The sequence below is a fragment of the Phyllobates terribilis genome, unplaced genomic scaffold (assembly GCF_046119375.1).
Source record: "Phyllobates terribilis strain yellow unplaced genomic scaffold, ASM4611937v1 Scaffold_1031__1_contigs__length_461108, whole genome shotgun sequence".
In the NCBI taxonomy this organism is placed as follows: Eukaryota; Metazoa; Chordata; class Amphibia; order Anura; family Dendrobatidae; genus Phyllobates; species Phyllobates terribilis.
The window spans coordinates 90,842-105,095 of record NW_027363791.1 but is presented as its reverse complement, the minus strand read 5'-3'; the positions used below and the strand labels follow the sequence as shown (position 1 = coordinate 105,095).

The 14,254-nt window shown below is 45.7% G+C and overlaps 10 non-coding genes and 2 pseudogenes across 10 annotated transcripts; all 12 read right to left on the bottom strand.

The window, feature by feature from the left end:
• Positions 1–465: 465 nt before the first annotated feature.
• On the bottom strand, positions 466–555 carry LOC141242239 (U2 spliceosomal RNA; annotated as a pseudogene).
• A 1,112-nt stretch (positions 556–1,667) lies between these two features.
• LOC141242106 (U2 spliceosomal RNA) lies at positions 1,668–1,858 on the bottom strand. Its single transcript, XR_012306753.1, has one exon. It is a non-coding gene; the product is annotated as a U2 spliceosomal RNA (small nuclear RNA).
• A 1,115-nt stretch (positions 1,859–2,973) lies between these two features.
• On the bottom strand, positions 2,974–3,164 carry LOC141242181 (U2 spliceosomal RNA). The gene has a single exon (XR_012306826.1). It is a non-coding gene; the product is annotated as a U2 spliceosomal RNA (small nuclear RNA).
• Positions 3,165–4,279: 1,115 nt separating this feature from the next.
• On the bottom strand, positions 4,280–4,470 carry LOC141242292 (U2 spliceosomal RNA). Its single transcript, XR_012306898.1, has one exon. It is a non-coding gene; the product is annotated as a U2 spliceosomal RNA (small nuclear RNA).
• Positions 4,471–5,585: 1,115 nt separating this feature from the next.
• On the bottom strand, positions 5,586–5,776 carry LOC141242155 (U2 spliceosomal RNA). The gene has a single exon (XR_012306801.1). It is a non-coding gene; the product is annotated as a U2 spliceosomal RNA (small nuclear RNA).
• Positions 5,777–6,891: 1,115 nt separating this feature from the next.
• On the bottom strand, positions 6,892–7,073 carry LOC141242188 (U2 spliceosomal RNA). The gene has a single exon (XR_012306833.1). It is a non-coding gene; the product is annotated as a U2 spliceosomal RNA (small nuclear RNA).
• Positions 7,074–7,596: 523 nt separating this feature from the next.
• Positions 7,597–7,712, bottom strand: LOC141242260 (U2 spliceosomal RNA; annotated as a pseudogene).
• Positions 7,713–8,827: 1,115 nt separating this feature from the next.
• On the bottom strand, positions 8,828–9,018 carry LOC141242291 (U2 spliceosomal RNA). Its single transcript, XR_012306897.1, has one exon. It is a non-coding gene; the product is annotated as a U2 spliceosomal RNA (small nuclear RNA).
• A 1,115-nt stretch (positions 9,019–10,133) lies between these two features.
• On the bottom strand, positions 10,134–10,324 carry LOC141242290 (U2 spliceosomal RNA). The gene has a single exon (XR_012306896.1). It is a non-coding gene; the product is annotated as a U2 spliceosomal RNA (small nuclear RNA).
• Positions 10,325–11,439: 1,115 nt separating this feature from the next.
• On the bottom strand, positions 11,440–11,630 carry LOC141242288 (U2 spliceosomal RNA). The gene has a single exon (XR_012306894.1). It is a non-coding gene; the product is annotated as a U2 spliceosomal RNA (small nuclear RNA).
• A 1,115-nt stretch (positions 11,631–12,745) lies between these two features.
• On the bottom strand, positions 12,746–12,936 carry LOC141242158 (U2 spliceosomal RNA). Its single transcript, XR_012306804.1, has one exon. It is a non-coding gene; the product is annotated as a U2 spliceosomal RNA (small nuclear RNA).
• A 1,115-nt stretch (positions 12,937–14,051) lies between these two features.
• On the bottom strand, positions 14,052–14,242 carry LOC141242156 (U2 spliceosomal RNA). Its single transcript, XR_012306802.1, has one exon. It is a non-coding gene; the product is annotated as a U2 spliceosomal RNA (small nuclear RNA).
• Positions 14,243–14,254: the final 12 nt, after the last annotated feature.

The window sequence follows — 14,254 nt, the reverse complement described above, 5'->3', positions numbered from 1 at the left end:
AGCTTCAGGGCCACCGTCTGCCGCATCCATGGCTCCAGGGCTGGAGCTTCGTGGCGGGGCTTCTGGGGTCCCTTCTGCTGGCCAGTCGTGGAGGCAGAGTCCTTGGGGTCAGAATCGGCTCCTGGCTGGGCCCTCCTGGCTGTCCCCAGCTCCAGGCTCTTCTTTTCGGCCTTCCTCGCAGCGCTTGCCATGGCTTTCCTCCTGCAGTTACTTCTTGGAGCTGGATCTGGAACTCTTCCCGGAATGGGTGGAGCTATGCAGATTCTTCTCCCGTCGTGTTCTGGACAAATTCCCTGAAAGGTCTTTGTCTCGATGATTTTCTTCCTCGAAGATTCCACAGGACAGCCCGATTCTTCTCCGAGTCTTCGTCTTCTTCTGGATTCTTTAGAGCTTCTTCCTCCCACCGATATCCGCCTTCGTTCTCCGATGTCAGCTGGGCTCCGAAGCTCTTCTCCTTCCGAGTTCGATCGCTCTCGTCAAGTGTAAATCGTAGCTCTTGTGTTCTTAAAAGAACAGATACTACACTTGATCTTAGCCAAAAGGCCGAGAAGCGATAACCAGAATTGGTTTCAAACTACGGAGCCACCCAAGGATCCTGAAAAGTCCATTTGTGGAGATGAGCTCCTGGACTCCCGTTAAGAAGACATGTTGTCAACCTCTAGATCCCTTACATGCCTGCACTTTTCGGCTTGCTGCTGCTGCAATCCACGCGTTTTAGATCTGCATAACTCCACCTCTTTAAACACAGCACCTTCACCCCCTGCTGTTCCCACCCGCCTCAACACCGTTGGAAGGGAGGAGAACCAATTAAGGCGGGGGGTGGGGTGGAACGAGCAGCTGTCTACCCTTAGCAGGAGGGCTCCTGATTACATACCTCTCCTGCTGCTGCTGCTGGCTGTCCAGCAGCAGACTGAAGGTGGCTGCTGCTGTGCACAGGTATATAAAGGCTCAGAGCCTATTATGACACGCGCAGCCAGCGTTCCATTGCCACATTCCATCTACTGCAGGCAGGATACCTGGCTGGCTGAATGTTGCTGAGAAGCTCACAGAGACCGCCATAAGCAACAGTTTAACAGAATGCCACAGACTAATCAACCAAACTTTTTGGGTTGGGTTCTCTTTTATAGTCTGCAGGCATTAAATGAAAGAAGTCAGTGTTCCAGCAGAAGGAGACAACGTTTCAGAAAAGGCATTGTAGCAAACCAAAAAAGAAATTTTAAGCGCAGCAGAGTAACCAGCGCACATACCTGTTAGCTCAGGTGAGTTTAAAAGGCTGCTGTTGATAACAAGGGCATTTGCTAAATAGATGGTGTGTGTGCAACAATATACTGAAAGGTCAATTATATTGTGCAGCTTATCTCACCACCTGTAGTTATTTAGGTGAAAGCTCCAAAATGCTTGCCTAATATGTCTGTTTATCCAAAAGGAAGTAAAAAGGGAGAGCTAGAAAGATAGCATTGCATCACATTACATGGCAATGCAATGCACAGTTGCTGAAGTTGAACCAAAATGAGCTTGTAATCTGGCTTCTGCAACTTTGAACATGAAAAATCCAATGAGGAGAAGAAAAGCAAAGCCAAAGAGTCCATCCCCAAATCCGACAAACAAGCAAAATGAACAAAAAACATTGAATTCAATTCTTTCTGATTTTAGAAACTGCATTAAAGAAGGGGTGCACCGGTCCTGGAGATACTGCAATACCAGGTCAATGCGTGGAGTGGGCAGAGCAAGCTCTTTTTCCATCTCCCTGTTCTAAAAATCCATTTAATATATGGTCCCCAGATAGGGGACGTATCAGATATTAAACTGATAAGAACAGATACTACACTTGATCTTAGCCAAAAGGCCGAGAAGCGATAACCAGAATTGGTTTCAAACTACGGAGCCACCCAAGGATCCTGAAAAGTCCATTTGTGGAGATGAGCTCCTGGACTCCCGTTAAGAAGACATGTTGTCAACCTCTAGATCCCTTACATGCCTGCACTTTTCGGCTTGCTGCTGCTGCAATCCACGCGTTTTAGATCTGCATAACTCCACCTCTTTAAACACAGCACCTTAACCCCCTGCTGTTCCCACCCGCCTCAACACCGTTGGAAGGGAGGAGAACCAATTAAGGCAGGGGGTGGGGTGGAACGAGCAGCTGTCTACCCTTAGCAGGAGGGCTCCTGATTACATACCTCTCCTGCTGCTGCTGCTGCTGGCTGTCCAGCAGCAGACTGAAGGTGGCTGCTGCTGTGCACAGGTATATAAAGGCTCAGAGCCTATTATGACACGCGCAGCCAGCGTTCCATTGCCACATTCCATCTACTGCAGGCAGGATACCTGGCTGGCTGAATGTCGCTGAGAAGCTCACAGAGACCGCCATAAGCAACAGTTTAACAGAATGCCACAGACTAATCAACCAAACTTTTTGGGTTGGGTTCTCTTTTATAGTCTGCAGGCATTAAATGAAAGAAGTCAGTGTTCCAGCAGAAGGAGACAACGTTTCAGAAAAGGCATTGTAGCAAACCAAAAAAGAAATTTTAAGCGCAGCAGAGTAACCAGCGCACATACCTGTTAGCTCAGGCGAGTTTAAAAGGCTGCTGTTGATAACAAGGGCATTTGCTAAATAGATGGTGTGTGTGCAACAATATACTGAAAGGTCAATTATATTGTGCAGCTTATCTCACCACCTGTAGTTATTTAGGTGAAAGCTCCAAAATGCTTGCCTAATATGTCTGTTTATCCAAAAGGAAGTAAAAAGGGAGAGCTAGAAAGATAGCATTGCATCACATTACATGGCAATGCAATGCACAGTTGCTGAAGTTGAACCAAAATGAGCTTGTAATCTGGCTTCTGCAACTTTGAACATGAAAAATCCAATGAGGAGAAGAAAAGCAAAGCCAAAGAGTCCATCCCCAAATCCGACAAACAAGCAAAATGAACAAAAAACATTGAATTCAATTCTTTCTGATTTTAGAAACTGCATTAAAGAAGGGGTGCACCGGTCCTGGAGATACTGCAATACCAGGTCAATGCGTGGAGTGGACAGAGCAAGCTCTTTTTCCATCTCCCTGTTCTAAAAATCCATTTAATATATGGTCCCCAGATAGGGGACGTATCAGATATTAAACTGATAAGAACAGATAGTACACTTGATCTTAGCCAAAAGGCCGAGAAGCGATAACCAGAATTGGTTTCAAACTACGGAGCCACCCAAGGATCCTGAAAAGTCCATTTGTGGAGATGAGCTCCTGGACTCCCGTTAAGAAGACATGTTGTCAACCTCTAGATCCCTTACATGCCTGCACTTTTCGGCTTGCTGCTGCTGCAATCCACGCGTTTTAGATCTGCATAACTCCACCTCTTTAAACACAGCACCTTCACCCCCTGCTGTTCCCACCCGCCTCAACACCGTTGGAAGGGAGGAGAACCAATTAAGGCGGGGGGTGGGGTGGAACGAGCAGCTGTCTACCCTTAGCAGGAGGGCTCCTGATTACATACCTCTCCTGCTGCTGCTGCTGCTGGCTGTCCAGCAGCAGACTGAAGGTGGCTGCTGCTGTGCACAGGTATATAAAGGCTCAGAGCTTATTATGACACGCGCAGCCAGCGTTCCATTGCCACATTCCATCTACTGCAGGCAGGATACCTGGCTGGCTGAATGTCGCTGAGAAGCTCACAGAGACCGCCATAAGCAACAGTTTAACAGAATGCCACAGACTAATCAACCAAACTTTTTGGGTTGGGTTCTCTTTTATAGTCTGCAGGCATTAAATGAAAGAAGTCAGTGTTCCAGCAGAAGGAGACAACGTTTCAGAAAAGGCATTGTAGCAAACCAAAAAAGAAATTTTAAGCGCAGCAGAGTAACCAGCGCACATACCTGTTAGCTCAGGTGAGTTTAAAAGGCTGCTGTTGATAACAAGGGCATTTGCTAAATAGATGGTGTGTGTGCAACAATATACTGAAAGGTCAATTATATTGTGCAGCTTATCTCACCACCTGTAGTTATTTAGGTGAAAGCTCCAAAATGCTTGCCTAATATGTCTGTTTATCCAAAAGGAAGTAAAAAGGGAGAGCTAGAAAGATAGCATTGCATCACATTACATGGCAATGCAATGCACAGTTGCTGAAGTTGAACCAAAATGAGCTTGTAATCTGGCTTCTGCAACTTTGAACATGAAAAATCCAATGAGGAGAAGAAAAGCAAAGCCAAAGAGTCCATCCCAAAATCCGACAAACAAGCAAAATGAACAAAAAACATTGAATTCAATTCTTTCTGATTTTAGAAACTGCATTAAAGAAGGGGTGCACCGGTCCTGGAGATACTGCAATACCAGGTCAATGCGTGGAGTGGACAGAGCAAGCTCTTTTTCCATCTCCCTGTTCTAAAAATCCATTTAATATATGGTCCCCAGATAGGGGACGTATCAGATATTAAACTGATAAGAACAGATACTACACTTGATCTTAGCCAAAAGGCCGAGAAGCGATAACCAGAATTGGTTTCAAACTACGGAGCCACCCAAGGATCCTGAAAAGTCCATTTGTGGAGATGAGCTCCTGGACTCCCGTTAAGAAGACATGTTGTCAACCTCTAGATCCCTTACATGCCTGCACTTTTCGGCTTGCTGCTGCTGCAATCCACGCGTTTTAGATCTGCATAACTCCACCTCTTTAAACACTGCACCTTCACCCCCTGCTGTTCCCACCCGCCTCAACACCGTTGGAAGGGAGGAGAACCAATTAAGGCGGGGGGTGGGGTGGAACGAGCAGCTGTCTACCCTTAGCAGGAGGGCTCCTGATTACATACCTCTCCTGCTGCTGCTGCTGCTGGCTGTCCAGCAGCAAACTGAAGGTGGCTGCTGCTGTGCACAGGTATATAAAGGCTCAGAGCCTATTATGACACGCGCAGCCAGTGTTCCATTGCCACATTCCATCTACTGCAGGCAGGATACCTGGCTGGCTGAATGTCGCTGAGAAGCTCACAGAGACCGCCATAAGCAACAGTTTAACAGAATGCCACAGACTAATCAACCAAACTTTTTGGGTTGGGTTCTCTTTTATAGTCTGCAGGCATTAAATGAAAGAAGTCAGTGTTCCAGCAGAAGGAGACAACGTTTCAGAAAAGGCATTGTAGCAAACCAAAAAAGAAATTTTAAGCGCAGCAGAGTAACCAGCGCACATACCTGTTAGCTCAGGTGAGTTTAAAAGGCTGCTGTTGATAACAAGGGCATTTGCTAAATAGATGGTGTGTGTGCAACAATATACTGAAAGGTCAATTATATTGTGCAGCTTATCTCACCACCTGTAGTTATTTAGGTGAAAGCTCCAAAATGCTTGCCTAATATGTCTGTTTATCCAAAAGGAAGTAAAAAGGGAGAGCTAGAAAGATAGCATTGCATCACATTACATGGCAATGCAATGCACAGTTGCTGAAGTTGAACCAAAATGAGCTTGTAATCTGGCTTCTGCAACTTTGAACATGAAAAATCCAATGAGGAGAAGAAAAGCAAAGCCAAAGAGTCCATCCCCAAATCCGACAAACAAGCAAAATGAACAAAAAACATTGAATTCAATTCTTTCTGATTTTAGAAACTGCATTAAAGAAGGGGTGCACCGGTCCTGGAGATACTGCAATACCAGGTCAATGCGTGGAGTGGACAGAGCAAGCTCTTTTTCCATCTCCCTGTTGTAAAAATCCATTTAATATATGGTCCCCAGATAGGGGACGTATCAGATATTAAACTGATAAGAACAGATACTACACTTGATCTTAGCCAAAAGGCCGAGAAGCGATAACCAGAATTGGTTTCAAACTACGGAGCCACCCAAGGATCCTGAAAAGTCCATTTGTGGAGATGAGCTCCTGGACTCCCGTTAAGAAGACATGTTGTCAACCTCTAGATCCCTTACATGCCTGCACTTTTCGGCTTGCTGCTGCTGCAATCCACGCGTTTTAGATCTGCATAACTGCACCTCTTTAAACACAGCACCTTCACCCCCTGCTGTTCCCACCCGCCTCAACACCGTTGGAAGGGAGGAGAACCAATTAAGGCGGGGGGTGGGGTGGAACGAGCAGCTGTCTACCCTTAGCAGGAGGGCTCCTGATTACATACCTCTCCTGCTGCTGCTGCTGCTGGCTGTCCAGCAGCAGACTGAAGGTGGCTGCTGCTGTGCACAGGTATATAAAGGCTCAGAGCCTATTATGACACGCGCAGCCAGCGTTCCATTGCCACATTCCATCTACTGCAGGCAGGATACCTGGCTGGCTGAATGTCGCTGAGAAGCTCACAGAGACCGCCATAAGAAACAGTTTAACAGAATGCCACAGACTAATCAACCAAACTTTTTGGGTTGGGTTCTCTTTTATAGTCTGCAGGCATTAAATGAAAGAAGTCAGTGTTCCAGCAGAAGGAGACAACGTTTCAGAAAAGGCATTGTAGCAAACCAAAAAAGAAATTTTAAGCGCAGCAGAGTAACCAGCGCACATACCTGTTAGCTCAGGTGAGTTTAAAAGGCTGCTGTTGATAACAAGGGCATTTGCTAAATAGATGGTGTGTGTGCAACAATATACTGAAAGGTCAATTATATTGTGCAGCTTATCTCACCACCTGTAGTTATTTAGGTGAAAGCTCCAAAATGCTTGCCTAATATGTCTGTTTATCCAAAAGGAAGTAAAAAGGGAGAGCTAGAAAGATAGCATTGCATCACATTACATGGCAATGCAATGCACAGTTGCTGAAGTTGAACCAAAATGAGCTTGTAATCTGGCTTCTGCAACTTTGAACATGAAAAATCCAATGAGGAGAAGAAAAGCAAAGCCAAAGAGTCCATCCCCAAATCCGACAAACAAGCAAAATGATCAAAAAACATTGAATTCAATTCTTTCTGATTTTAGAAACTGCATTAAAGAAGGGGTGCACCGGTCCTGGAGATACTGCAATACCAGGTCAATGCGTGGAGTGGACAGAGCAAGCTCTTTTTCCATCTCCCTGTTCTAAAAATCCATTTAATATATGGTCCCCAGATAGGGGACGTATCAGATATTAAACTGATAAGAACAGATTTTTTGATTGAAGCTGCATCCAAGGCACTGAAAAATGTGACCGAAGTCACACCAAACAGCGCACGAGGCGAGGATTCATGTGGACCCTTCCCGGAGGAGAGGGTCCCCAATAAACCATCCCCATCCCTCCGAGCCAGAAGGCCACAGCGAGGGTCAGGGATCTCCGATGCTCTCCCTAGCCGAAGCCGGAGAAGAGCCGTTTTCGTGCTCCCAGCTTCCATCTAGGCTGCCACCCTAGTGGAGCTGGAGCCTGTGTTGGTTTCTCAGCCCAAAGCTGACCGGACCTCCGACCGGGTTTATAAAAATTCCCCTTCCTAGCCCGGAGGTCATGAATAGGGGGGGTTGCTCAGAAAGTATGATTGGCAAAGGTGCGGCGTGCTACGAAGCCAAGTCTTTCTGGGGTTCCCAGTCCCAGTAAGCTTGGACTCCCACCAGGGAGCCTACTCCTGGGGCACATTGCTCCAAAGCCCTCACACTTACCCAGACTAGTGAATTCGATCCTGGAGGACCATGTTTTCCATCAGATAACTCTATGAGCCACCTGGCGTACTAACAAGTGCACCAAACCAGTGTGTAATATGCATCAATTTACTAGGGCAGCCCAAGGACAAAACTGTCTTTTCAAATGATACTACACTTGATCTTAGCCAAAAGGCCGAGAAGCGATAACCAGAATTGGTTTCAAAATACGGAGCCACCCAAGGATCCTGAAAAGTCCATTTGTGGAGATGAGCTCCTGGACTTCCGTTAAGAAGACATGTTGTCAACCTCTAGATCCCTTACATGCCTGCACTTTTCGGCTTGCTGCTGCTGCAATCCACGCGTTTTAGATCTGCATAACTCCACCTCTTTAAACACAGCACCTTCACCCCCTGCTGTTCCCACCCGCCTCAACACCGTTGGAAGGGAGGAGAACCAATTAAGGCGGGGGGTGGGGTGGAACGAGCAGCTGTCTACCCTTAGCAGGAGGGCTCCTGATTACATACCTCTCCTGCTGCTGCTGCTGCTGGCTGTCCAGCAGCAGACTGAAGGTGGCTGCTGCTGTGCACAGGTATATAAAGGCTCAGAGCCTATTATGACACGCGCAGCCAGCGTTCCATTGCCACATTCCATCTACTGCAGGCAGGATACCTGGCTGGCTGAATGTCGCTGAGAAGCTCACAGAGACCGCCATAAGCAACAGTTTAACAGAATGCCACAGACTAATCAACCAAACTTTTTGGGTTGGGTTCTCTTTTATAGTCTGCAGGCATTAAATGAAAGAAGTCAGTGTTCCAGCAGAAGGAGACAACGTTTCAGAAAAGGCATTGTAGCAAACCAAAAAAGAAATTTTAAGCGCAGCAGAGTAACCAGCGCACATACCTGTTAGCTCAGGTGAGTTTAAAAGGCTGCTGTTGATAACAAGGGCATTTGCTAAATAGATGGTGTGTGTGCAACAATATACTGAAAGGTCAATTATATTGTGCAGCTTATCTCACCACCTGTAGTTATTTAGGTGAAAGCTCCAAAATGCTTGCCTAATATGTCTGTTTATCCAAAAGGAAGTAAAAAGGGAGAGCTAGAAAGATAGCATTGCATCACATTACATGGCAATGCAATGCACAGTTGCTGAAGTTGAACCAAAATGAGCTTGTAATCTGGCTTCTGCAACTTTGAACATGAAAAATCCAATGAGGAGAAGAAAAGCAAAGCCAAAGAGTCCATCCCCAAATCCGACAAACAAGCAAAATGAACAAAAAACATTGAATTCAATTCTTTCTGATTTTAGAAACTGCATTAAAGAAGGGGTGCACCGGTCCTGGAGATACTGCAATACCAGGTCAATGCGTGGAGTGGACAGAGCAAGCTCTTTTTCCATCTCCCTGTTCTAAAAATCCATTTAATATATGGTCCCCAGATAGGGGACGTATCAGATATTAAACTGATAAGAACAGATACTACACTTGATCTTAGCCAAAAGGCCGAGAAGCGATAACCAGAATTGGTTTCAAACTACGGAGCCACCCAAGGATCCTGAAAAGTCCATTTGTGGAGATGAGCTCCTGGACTCCCGTTAAGAAGACATGTTGTCAACCTCTAGATCCCTTACATGCCTGCACTTTTCGGCTTGCTGCTGCTGCAATCCACGCGTTTTAGATCTGCATAACTCCACCTCTTTAAACACAGCACCTTCACCCCCTGCTGTTCCCACCCGCCTCAACACCGTTGGAAGGGAGGAGAACCAATTAAGGCGGGGGGTGGGGTGGAACGAGCAGCTGTCTACCCTTAGCAGGAGGGCTCCTGATTACATACCTCTCCTGCTGCTGCTGCTGCTGGCTGTCCAGCAGCAGACTGAAGGTGGCTGCTGCTGTGCACAGGTATATAAAGGCTCAGAGCCTATTATGACACGCGCAGCCAGCGTTCCATTGCCACATTCCATCTACTGCAGGCAGGATACCTGGCTGGCTGAATGTCGCTGAGAAGCTCACAGAGACCGCCATAAGCAACAGTTTAACAGAATGCCACAGACTAATCAACCAAACTTTTTGGGTTGGGTTCTCTTTTATAGTCTGCAGGCATTAAATGAAAGAAGTCAGTGTTCCAGCAGAAGGAGACAACGTTTCAGAAAAGGCATTGTAGCAAACCAAAAAAGAAATTTTAAGCGCAGCAGAGTAACCAGCGCACATACCTGTTAGCTCAGGTGAGTTTAAAAGGCTGCTGTTGATAACAAGGGCATTTGCTAAATAGATGGTGTGTGTGCAACAATATACTGAAAGGTCAATTATATTGTGCAGCTTATCTCACCACCTGTAGTTATTTAGGTGAAAGCTCCAAAATGCTTGCCTAATATGTCTGTTTATCCAAAAGGAAGTAAAAAGGGAGAGCTAGAAAGATAGCATTGCATCACATTACATGGCAATGCAATGCACAGTTGCTGAAGTTGAACCAAAATGAGGTTGTAATCTGGCTTCTGCAACTTTGAACATGAAAAATCCAATGAGGAGAAGAAAAGCAAAGCCAAAGAGTCCATCCCCAAATCTGACAAACAAGCAAAATGAACAAAAAACATTGAATTCAATTCTTTCTGATTTTAGAAACTGCATTAAAGAAGGGGTGCACCGGTCCTGGAGATACTGCAATACCAGGTCAATGCGTGGAGTGGACAGAGCAAGCTCTTTTTCCATCTCCCTGTTCTAAAAATCCATTTAATATATGGTCCCCAGATAGGGGACGTATCAGATATTAAACTGATAAGAACAGATACTACACTTGATCTTAGCCAAAAGGCCGAGAAGCGATAACCAGAATTGGTTTCAAACTACGGAGCCACCCAAGGATCCTGAAAAGTCCATTTGTGGAGATGAGCTCCTGGACTCCCGTTAAGAAGACATGTTGTCAACCTCTAGATCCCTTACATGCCTGCACTTTTCGGCTTGCTGCTGCTGCAATCCACGCGTTTTAGATCTGCATAACTCCACCTCTTTAAACACAGCACCTTCACCCCCTGCTGTTCCCACCCGCCTCAACACTGTTGGAAGGGAGGAGAACCAATTAAGGCGGGGGGTGGGGTGGAACGAGCAGCTGTCTACCCTTAGCAGGAGGGCTCCTGATTACATACCTCTCCTGCTGCTGCTGCTGCTGGCTGTCCAGCAGCAGACTGAAGGTGGCTGCTGCTGTGCACAGGTATATAAAGGCTCAGAGCCTATTATGACACGCGCAGCCAGCGTTCCATTGCCACATTCCATCTACTGCAGGCAGGATACCTGGCTGGCTGAATGTCGCTGAGAAGCTCACAGAGACCGCCATAAGCAACAGTTTAACAGAATGCCACAGACTAATCAACCAAACTTTTTGGGTTGGGTTCTCTTTTATAGTCTGCAGGCATTAAATGAAAGAAGTCAGTGTTCCAGCAGAAGGAGACAACGTTTCAGAAAAGGCATTGTAGCAAACCAAAAAAGAAATTTTAAGCGCAGCAGAGTAACCAGCGCACATACCTGTTAGCTCAGGTGAGTTTAAAAGGCTGCTGTTGATAACAAGGGCATTTGCTAAATAGATGGTGTGTGTGCAACAATATACTGAAAGGTCAATTATATTGTGCAGCTTATCTCACCACCTGTAGTTATTTAGGTGAAAGCTCCAAAATGCTTGCCTAATATGTCTGTTTATCCAAAAGGAAGTAAAAAGGGAGAGCTAGAAAGATAGCATTGCATCACATTACATGGCAATGCAATGCACAGTTGCTGAAGTTGAACCAAAATGAGCTTGTAATCTGGCTTCTGCAACTTTGAACATGAAAAATCCAATGAGGAGAAGAAAAGCAAAGCCAAAGAGTCCATCCCCAAATCCGACAAACAAGCAAAATGAACAAAAAACATTGAATTCAATTCTTTCTGATTTTAGAAACTGCATTAAAGAAGGGGTGCACCGGTCCTGGAGATACTGCAATACCAGGTCAATGCGTGGAGTGGACAGAGCAAGCTCTTTTTCCATCTCCCTGTTCTAAAAATCCATTTAATATATGGTCCCCAGATAGGGGACGTATCAGATATTAAACTGATAAGAACAGATACTACACTTGATCTTAGCCAAAAGGCCGAGAAGCGATAACCAGAATTGGTTTCAAACTACGGAGCCACCCAAGGATCCTGAAAAGTCCATTTGTGGAGATGAGCTCCTGGACTCCCGTTAAGAAGACATGTTGTCAACCTCTAGATCCCTTACATGCCTGCACTTTTCGGCTTGCTGCTGCTGCAATCCACGCGTTTTAGATCTGCATAACTCCACCTCTTTAAACACAGCACCTTCACCCCCTGCTGTTCCCACCCGCCTCAACACCGTTGGAAGGGAGGAGAACCAATTAAGGCGGGGGGTGGGGTGGAACGAGCAGCTGTCTACCCTTAGCAGGAGGGCTCCTGATTACATACCTCTCCTGCTGCTGCTGCTGCTGGCTGTCCAGCAGCAGACTGAAGGTGGCTGCTGCTGTGCACAGGTATATAAAGGCTCAGAGCCTATTATGACACGCGCAGCCAGCGTTCCATTGCCACATTCCATCTACTGCAGGCAGGATACCTGGCTGGCTGAATGTCGCTGAGAAGCTCACAGAGACCGCCATAAGCAACAGTTTAACAGAATGCCACAGACTAATCAACCAAACTTTTTGGGTTGGGTTCTCTTTTATAGTCTGCAGGCATTAAATGAAAGAAGTCAGTGTTCCAGCAGAAGGAGACAACGTTTCAGAAAAGGCATTGTAGCAAACCAAAAAAGAAATTTTAAGCGCAGCAGAGTAACCAGCGCACATACCTGTTAGCTCAGGTGAGTTTAAAAGGCTGCTGTTGATAACAAGGGCATTTGCTAAATAGATGGTGTGTGTGCAACAATATACTGAAAGGTCAATTATATTGTGCAGCTTATCTCACCACCTGTAGTTATTTAGGTGAAAGCTCCAAAATGCTTGCCTAATATGTCTGTTTATCCAAAAGGAAGTAAAAAGGGAGAGCTAGAAAGATAGCATTGCATCACATTACATGGCAATGCAATGCACAGTTGCTGAAGTTGAACCAAAATGAGCTTGTAATCTGGCTTCTGCAACTTTGAACATGAAAAATCCAATGAGGAGAAGAAAAGCAAAGCCAAAGAGTCCATCCCCAAATCCGACAAACAAGCAAAATGAACAAAAAACATTGAATTCAATTCTTTCTGATTTTAGAAACTGCATTAAAGAAGGGGTGCACCGGTCCTGGAGATACTGCAATACCAGGTCAATGCGTGGAGTGGACAGAGCAAGCTCTTTTTGCATCTCCCTGTTCTAAAAATCCATTTAATATATGGTCCCCAGATAGGGGACGTATCAGATATTAAACTGATAAGAACAGATACTACACTTGATCTTAGCCAAAAGGCCGAGAAGCGATAACCAGAATTGGTTTCAAACTACGGAGCCACCCAAGGATCCTGAAAAGTCCATTTGTGGAGATGAGCTCCTGGACTCCCGTTAAGAAGACATGTTGTCAACCTCTAGATCCCTTACATGCCTGCACTTTTCGGCTTGCTGCTGCTGCAATCCACGCGTTTTAGATCTGCATAACTCCACCTCTTTAAACACAGCACCTTCACCCCCTGCTGTTCCCACCCGCCTCAACACCGTTGGAAGGGAGGAGAACCAATTAAGGCGGGGGGTGGGGTGGAACGAGCAGCTGTCTACCCTTAGCAGGAGGGCTCCTGATTACATACCTCTCCTGCTGCTGCTGCTGCTGGCTGTCCAGCAGCAGACTGAAGGTGGCTGCTGCTGTGCACAGGTATATAAAGGCTCAGAGCCTATTATGACACGCGCAGCCAGCGTTCCATTGCCACATTCCATCTACTGCAGGCAGGATACCTGGCTGGCTGAATGTCGCTGAGAAGCTCACAGAGACCGCCATAAGCAACAGTTTAACAGAATGCCACAGACTAATCAACCAAACTTTTTGGGTTGGGTTCTCTTTTATAGTCTGCAGGCATTAAATGAAAGAAGTCAGTGTTCCAGCAGAAGGAGACAACGTTTCAGAAAAGGCATTGTAGCAAACCAAAAAAGAAATTTTAAGCGCAGCAGAGTAACCAGCGCACATACCTGTTAGCTCAGGTGAGTTTAAAAGGCTGCTGTTGATAACAAGGGCATTTGCTAAATAGATGGTGTGTGTGCAACAATATACTGAAAGGTCAATTATATTGTGCAGCTTATCTCACCACCTGTAGTTATTTAGGTGAAAGCTCCAAAATGCTTGCCTAATATGTCTGTTTATCCAAAAGGAAGTAAAAAGGGAGAGCTAGAAAGATAGCATTGCATCACATTACATGGCAATGCAATGCACAGTTGCTGAAGTTGAACCAAAATGAGCTTGTAATCTGGCTTCTGCAACTTTGAACATGAAAAATCCAATGAGGAGAAGAAAAGCAAAGCCAAAGAGTCCATCCCCAAATCCGACAAACAAGCAAAATGAACAAAAAACATTGAATTCAATTCTTTCTGATTTTAGAAACTGCATTAAAGAAGGGGTGCACCGGTCCTGGAGATACTGCAATACCAGGTCAATGCGTGGAGTGGACAGAGCAAGCTCTTTTTGCATCTCCCTGTTCTAAAAATCCATTTAATATATGGTCCCCAGATAGGGGACGTATCAGATATTAAACTGATAAGAACAGATACTACACTTGATCTTAGCCAAAAGGCCGAGAAGCGATAACCAGAATTGG